The 7,619-nt window shown below is 36.8% G+C and overlaps 1 protein-coding gene across 1 annotated transcript in view; it reads right to left on the bottom strand.

The window, feature by feature from the left end:
• LOC101897172 (DNA topoisomerase 2-binding protein 1) overlaps positions 1-7,619 on the bottom strand; it is a 71,945-nt gene that overhangs the window by 24,730 nt on the left and 39,596 nt on the right. The window lies entirely within an intron of this gene.

The following is a 7,619-nucleotide window of genomic DNA, read 5'->3' as shown; positions in this document are numbered from 1 at the left end:
CACTTACATATATATATTATATATCCCAGTTTATTGAATAATATTAAATATTTTTCGATATTTATATGAAACGAACAACCGTAATTACGAATACTAGACCTATACATGCAGCATATATACATAAAGAACATAACATATAACCAACATATAGAAGAAAATCCCGTAATAAAAATATTGTTTATAATACATGAAGTATTCAAACAATTTATTAATTATTTATTTGCATATATTCTAAGAATGAACAAATAATAAAAAATAATAAATCAAAATATAAGATTGCAATTTTGTTTCGTTTAACAAAGTAAGTAGCTGCACATTAATAACTACAGAGATCTACAGGGTGAAATAAAAAAACTGAAACAAAGTTAAAAGCCATAATTTTTATTATTTTTTTTTTTTAATTTTATTGTCGGAATTGAAATTAATTTAAATGTCGGAAATAGCATCAAATTTTAGAATAAGTTTAGATTTTTTCGAATTGATCGCCTTTGGCACGAATTATGGCCTTCCCACGGCCAGTGAAACCGCTGCCCGAATGTTGCTCTGTGGTATTTTGGCCCATTCCCGGCGAAGCGCTTGCTTGAGGTGATCGACACTTTGTTATTTTTGGTGCTAACCCTTCGTTACAAAATACTCCAGACACAATAGTCCAACGGATTGGTATCCGGAGATTTTGGTGGGCATTGTGCGTTGGAAATGAAGCGAGGAACCTCATTTTGTAACCCTTCTTTGGTGGCGCGTGCTGAGTGCGATGGTGCTGAGTCCTGTTGAAATGTCCAAGGTCTGCGGCCAAAATGTTTGCGTCCCAAGGCTTTAATACATCCTCCAGAATATTTTCGCGGTAATATTCGGCATTTATTCTGACGCAACGGTCGATTAATAAGAGCGGAGAGCGACCATTGGCTGTTATGGCGGCCCACACCATCACCATGGCCGGCGCTTGAGTTCCGGTGGCCAACCGAAGGTACACATTCTCAGCTGATCTCTTTGCCAAGTAAACACGATCAGTTTGTTTGTTTACAAACTGCTGGACATCGAATGTTTTCTCATCGGAAAAAAATCAAATTCGGCAGTTCACCACTTTCGGCCAAGCGAAGCAACTCTTTAGCTCTTTTGAGTCTATTTCTTTCTGTTGCGGTGTAAGTTTTTGCACTTTTGGGAATTTCAATGGCTTTAACCCGAGCTCATTTTTCAAATATTTGCTGAATGGAATATTCCGATATCTTCATCTCACGAGCCATTTTTCGGCCACTGTGGCGCGGGTTTCGATCAAGTCACTTCTTTACTTTTCGAAGCATTTCTGCTGATGTTGCTGTTTTCTTCCGTCCAGTTCCTCGATGTCGGGCTACGCTACCAGTATCACGGTAACGAGCGATGGTACGAGACAAAAGATTTAATTAAATTTAAATGCTGGAGTGCTCTAACGATAGCCACATGCGGTTTTCCAGCCAAATATAAAAAAAAAATCTGGAAAATTCTCACCAAAATGCTTTTGTACGCTTGTAAACAATAGCTGTCACTGGAAAAATTTTAACAGCTGTCGGAAAAGTGGCTTAGAAATGCCAGCAGTCTGAAGTTGGTAGCAGTTTTTTCATCTTACCTTGTATGATAATCAAACCATGTTTGAAGGTCGTTCATTGCCTAGGCGAAAGTAAGAAACTTCGAACAAGGCTTGTCCCAAAACCCGAGATTAAATTCTTACATTTGGTATCGATCACTATGCCTGGCGGCAAGTCAAAGACTATAACGCTTTGTTCCCATGCTCCAGTTGTGAAATACAAGCTGTAACAACATTGCGGCAAATGTCGTAAGCATCAAATAGAAATATCTTACATTATTAAAAAAAGAAAATAACAAAATTTTCTAAGACGTCATTCGAGTTGCGAATAAAGAAACAAGTGTCTTTTTTTATAACTACATTTAAAAAATTCCCATCTAACATTGAATAGATGAATACTCAAATTGTGAATTATGGTTGCAAAAATGAAATAAAAACTCCAAGTTTACGATGTTGACGTGCCCCCGGGGGAATATGTTATCCATTCAATGTCTTATCTAAATCACTCACTCAGGCGGTCGGTCTATCAATTAATTAATTGGCCGGCTCGCATTGTTATGAAAACATCTAGCAAATGAATTCAATTTTAATTAGTTTTGACGAATCGAAACAATTGTAAATAATTGCAATCCATCAGAATGGGTTTTTGTTTAGACGACGCTTTTTTTTTCTATTTTGTCCCACCAGCTTTGGAAGAAAGTCAATGTGACACAACTTGCATCATCCCCACCAGCACCACAACCATTCAATCCGTAGTTAATTGTATGCTTATGGCCGATCGTTTGATTCGCACGCGGAAAGTTATTAGAAATTAACTATTCAACTTAATTAACCAATTAAATGATTATAAATTTTCATTAATATTTCAGAATACTTAAATTACGATACGATAGATGCATATCGATTTTTTCCTTTCTGTATAACAAGCTTTACAATTTGGTCGTAAAGATGCCTATATTTAATTCTAAATTCCAATCTTAATGTAATAAATTAAATGTTTAATTAGAGGTACTTTCTTAATGGCGATGATGTATTGAATGCCGATTGTTTAAAGGCAAATCATTAGATATTGATTTCAACAATTGGAGTCGACAGTGCGATACACTTTTGCAAAACCTCTAAAAGTTCTATTTAATCTAATTGCTACGACAGAATCACTATGTCACATGTATTTTCGGTAAAATCAAACGCTTAGAACGCTGAATTAATCCATAAAGTACCACTTTCAATTACATGTATTTTCATTGAAGGTAGATTTGTTAAGGATGAAACATTAAATAAAAACAAATTTGACCCTTTATGAAGGAGGTTCCGCAGGCTGATAAAAATATTACAACGTGTCAGATTTGGACTATATTGACTACTTCCTTTACTTTATAAGAGATTTGTGTACATTTTTGGAAAATGTGAAAATAGGCGTGAGGTAACAGATATAGCTGCCGATAAATTCCATTTCTGACAGATATAGCTGCCGAAGAATTCCATTTTCATACTTCATCTAATACAGATAAAAATATTACCAATATTACCAATGTTTGAAGGAAATTGAACATTTATATCCAATTTTATGCGAAACCATATCATAAATTGCGACAAATTACATAATCATATCAGGTTTCTGGTTGAGAGAAATATTTAGATGTAGCAAATTGTGAAGAATCGCCGACTTTTTTTTTCGCAGATATTACAGATAAAAGCATGGGAAATTGTGACAATTTGTCGGAGAGGGGTTGGCAGATATATAGCATCTTCACAACAGATTTTGTGCTAGCCGAAATGTTTGGATGTGTGAAATTTGAAGAAAATTAGAAGAAGAAAATTACGATCTCTTTGAGCGTTTTGTTTCGTTTTTGAACCCAATGTGGGGAAGGTACCAGAAGGAATGGTACGATCTTTGTAACAATTTTTGTGTTGATGGTAATATTGAGATGTACCAAATCTGAATGGAAGCTGATATTAATTTCGCGTTTTATGAGATTCGTCGATATTCAAAATTTTGACCCGTTGTGGAGGAGGTATATCCCATCTTCACAGCAGAGAAATAATGAGATGTGTAAAATATAAAAAGAGCTGGATGCTTATTTCGGATTTTATAAACGTTTTGACGTTTGACCCTTTGTGGGGGAGGTGCAGAAGGAATGGTCCGATCTCTACAGTTTTTTAACAGATCCTGTGTTGATAGAAATATTCAGATATGCCAAGTCTAAATAGAATCCGATGTTAATTTCGCGTTTTATGAGCTTAATGGATATGCAAAATTTGGACCTTTTGTGGGGGTGGTACCAGAAGATGTGGACCGATATATCCCATCTTAACACCAGACTTTGGGTTAATATAAATATTGGGATGTGTGAAATTTCAAGACAATCGGACTCTTACAACACATTTTATGAGAGTTGTAATTATTCAAAATTTTGACCATTTGTGGGGGAGGTACTGGATGATTTTCACATCTGACCTAGCGCTGACGCAATCCCTTATCCCTTCTCTTTCTGTGCAGTAAATTATTTACCTTGAAAATGTTGACATTTTGTGTGCGGGAGAGGGATAAGGAGTGGACCGATATTGCCCATTTCCGAACTTGATCTAAGTTTAATAATAATATTACGATGTACCAAGTTCGGATCAAATCGGATACTTCCTTCGAGAGTTATTGTGCGCAGCAGCCAGCCAGACAGACGGACGGACATCGCTAGATAGACTCCAAATGCCCTGAAATGGATTTGGTCCAAAGAGTCCTAAGATCCCAACACGTTATTTTGATGAGGCACGTTTTGGCCGTCTCAAATGATATACAGGTTGATATACAGATGAAAAAACTGCAACCAACTTCAGACTGCTGTCATTTCTAAGCCACTCGTCCAATAGCTGTTAAAATTTTTCCAGTGACAGCTCATTACATTGTTTACAAGCGTGCAAAAGCATTTTGGTGAGAATTTTCCAGAAAAAAAGTTTTTCGGGATGGAATTCAAGCAAGATACTATGATTTCTTTATATTTGGCTGGAAAACCACAAGTGGCTATTCTTAGAGCACTCCAGCATGTAAATGTGAAAAAATCTTTTGTGTCTCGGACCATCGCTCGTTACCGTGATACTGGTAGCGTAGCCCAACGTCAAGGAAGTGGGCGGTAGAAAACAGCAACATCAGCAGAAATGGTTCGAAAAGTAAAGAAGCGACTTGATCGAAACCCGCTTCGCATTAGCCGAAAAATGGCTCGTGAGCTGAATATATCGCAATATTCTATTCGTCAACTATTAAAAATGAGCTCGGGGTAAAACCATTAAAAGTCCCAAAAGTGCAAGAACCTACCCCGTAACAGATAGAAAATAGACTCAAAAGGACTAAAGAGTTGCTTTGCTTGGCCGAAAGTGGTGAACTGCCGAATTTGGTTTTCTCCGATGAGAAAACATTCGTTGTCCAGCAGCTTGTAAACAAACAAAATGATCGTGTTTACTTGCCAAAGAGGTCAGCTGAAAATGTGCACCTTAGATTGGCCACCAGAACTGAAGCCCGGCCATGGTTGTTGTGGCAGCTCTTTCAGCTGTATTCGTTCTGTTTCCATTTTCTGACTCCATTCAATCCGGTTCTGCCTCTAAGACCAGTCTCAAAAACAATGCAACCTGTATGGGTTGTGTCCATAATAAGACTGGAATTAGGTGAGTAGGCTTGGCTGGACAGCGAAATATCGTGTCATGTGGGCCTGTGCCTCAAACTGAGCAGAAGCTCTGCACATCGCTGTTAATCCGGGCCCAGTAGGCCATGGTGATGGTGTAGGCCGCCATAACAGCCGATGGTCGCTCTCCGTTCGTATTAATATTAAAGCCGAATATTATCTCGAAAATATTCTGGAGGGTGTATTAAAACCTTGGGCACACAAACATTTTGGCCGCAGACCTTGGACATTCCAAATTAAAAAAAAAAAACATATAAAACTTATGGCGTTTGACTTTGTTGCAGTTTTTTTTATCTCAACCTGTATATATTGAATTTGAAAGTAAAAGCTTTAGCGATCTATGTCCTCTACCCGGGAATATGGACGCTAACAAAGAAGATGCTAAATTTATTTGGTGGGGTGGCCAGGCCACCGTTCATAATTCGATTTTTTTTTCGAAATTTATAATTTTGCATACATGACACAATTTATTCCATCTTCTTTATAGTCATAATTTTCTTATCTCCTCCAAAAAAAAACAATGCCTCTTGTAGCTAAATTCTAAACTACTCAAGTGGCAGTAGAAGAATAGTAATAGTATTAACATATTTGTTTAAGAATTGACTTAAATAAATAATACAATCTGGCTAATCTGTCGTCGTAATTCAATGGTTGGTTGGTTGTTTGAGTGGCTGGATGAATGGGCGCTATTCAACCATAAAATACATATTTTACACGTAAATGTTAATTTGATTGTTCAGATGGCGCAAAAGGGGTAGTCAGCCGCCGCAACCGGCAGATAGGCAATTGTCGTGGCAAATGTGATAACGGAAATGGAAGTACTATATTCTCAAAGTCTGGTCAAATAGAATACAAATACCTACTTGTTGAAAATAGAAATGCTGTTGATGATATTTATTTATCGCACATTTATTTATTTGTTGTTGTTGTTTTCTTTTTTGCGACAATAATGAGCATTTACATTCACCAATCAAAGGGAATTCCTCTACAGATAAGTAGCTTAGCCCCAGCCGCAGCCAGTACACCAGGCTATAATCATGTTCAACAGTTTCTGTTTTTATCGCGAAAATTATCATGGTAATTATAACTGTCAGAATGACTCAATGACACACCAAGTGGAAAAAATATGAAAAAAAAAAACACGTTTGTGAAACAGTCAAATCACAAAAAGGTATCAAACTCACACACAAGATAATAATGTAATATTATTTACATACATTTTGACGGGTTTTATATAATACTGATTGTTTTTATTTTGGCTGAAAAGGAAGCAAAATCTCTGTTGTTTAAAAGAAGCAAGCCCATGCAAAAGGAAACAAACACATGTTTGTTGCTTTTGTATGTGGAAAAGAAGGCGTATTTTTCCAGGAAATATGACGAAGTTTTGAAAACGATGTCATCACTGCCTTTTGGTTTATTTGAAGAATTCTTTTTTAGCGGATCGAAATGTCACACAATATGTTTTCAACGAAAAGAAATTCAAATTAATTAAATATCAATCTGGGTCAAAGAAATTAAATTTATAAAAGAATCTTTTAAGGTGGTCATGGGATTTATTATACCATCAGCCATATGGCTACAGAGCGTATATATCATTTGATACGTCCAAAATGTGCCTCATCGAAATAACGTTTTTAGGCCCTAGGTCTCTTTGGACAAAATCCGTTTCAGGACATTTGGAGTCGATCTAGCGATGTCCGTCCGTCCGTCTGGCTGGTTGGTACACACGATAAAACTCGAAGGGAGTATCCGAATCCAAACTTGGTACATCGTAATATTATTGTCAAACTTAGATTGAGTTCGGAGATAGGTAATATCGGTTTACGCCTTCGGAGTGTCAACATTTTCAAAGAAAATAATTTACTGCACATAAAGGGAAAGGATAATCCGATTTTGGTCAAACTTTGCAAATCCTAATATTTTCATTAACGCTACGTCAGGTGCGAAAATGGTTCACTCCATATGGGGTCAATATTTTAAATAATCATAACTCTTATAAAATGTGATGTAAGTGTCCAATTATCTTCAAATTAAACACATCACAATATCCAGTGTAAAGATGGAATATATCGCTCAACTCCTTCTGGTACCTCCCACACAAAGGGTGAAAATTTTGAATATCAAGAGCGATTATAAAATCCAAAATAAGCACCCAGACCCATTCATATTTCACACATCCCATAATTTCTACTAACACCAGATCTGTTGTGAAGATGGGATATATCGGCCCACTCCTTCTGTTAGCACCATGGTGCATGCTGAGTGCGATGATGAGTCCTGTTGGAATGTCCAAGGTCTGCAGCCAAATGTTTGTGTGTCCAAGGCTTTAATACACCCTGCAGAATATTTTCGCGATAATATTCGGCATTTATTCGACCGTGGCGGTC

Source organism: Musca domestica, unplaced genomic scaffold (assembly GCF_030504385.1).
Source record: "Musca domestica strain aabys unplaced genomic scaffold, Musca_domestica.polishedcontigs.V.1.1 2, whole genome shotgun sequence".
Lineage (NCBI taxonomy): Eukaryota > Metazoa > Arthropoda > Insecta > Diptera > Muscidae > Musca > Musca domestica.
Note: the sequence above shows the minus strand (reverse complement) of the source record. Positions and strands in the feature narration are given on the sequence as shown.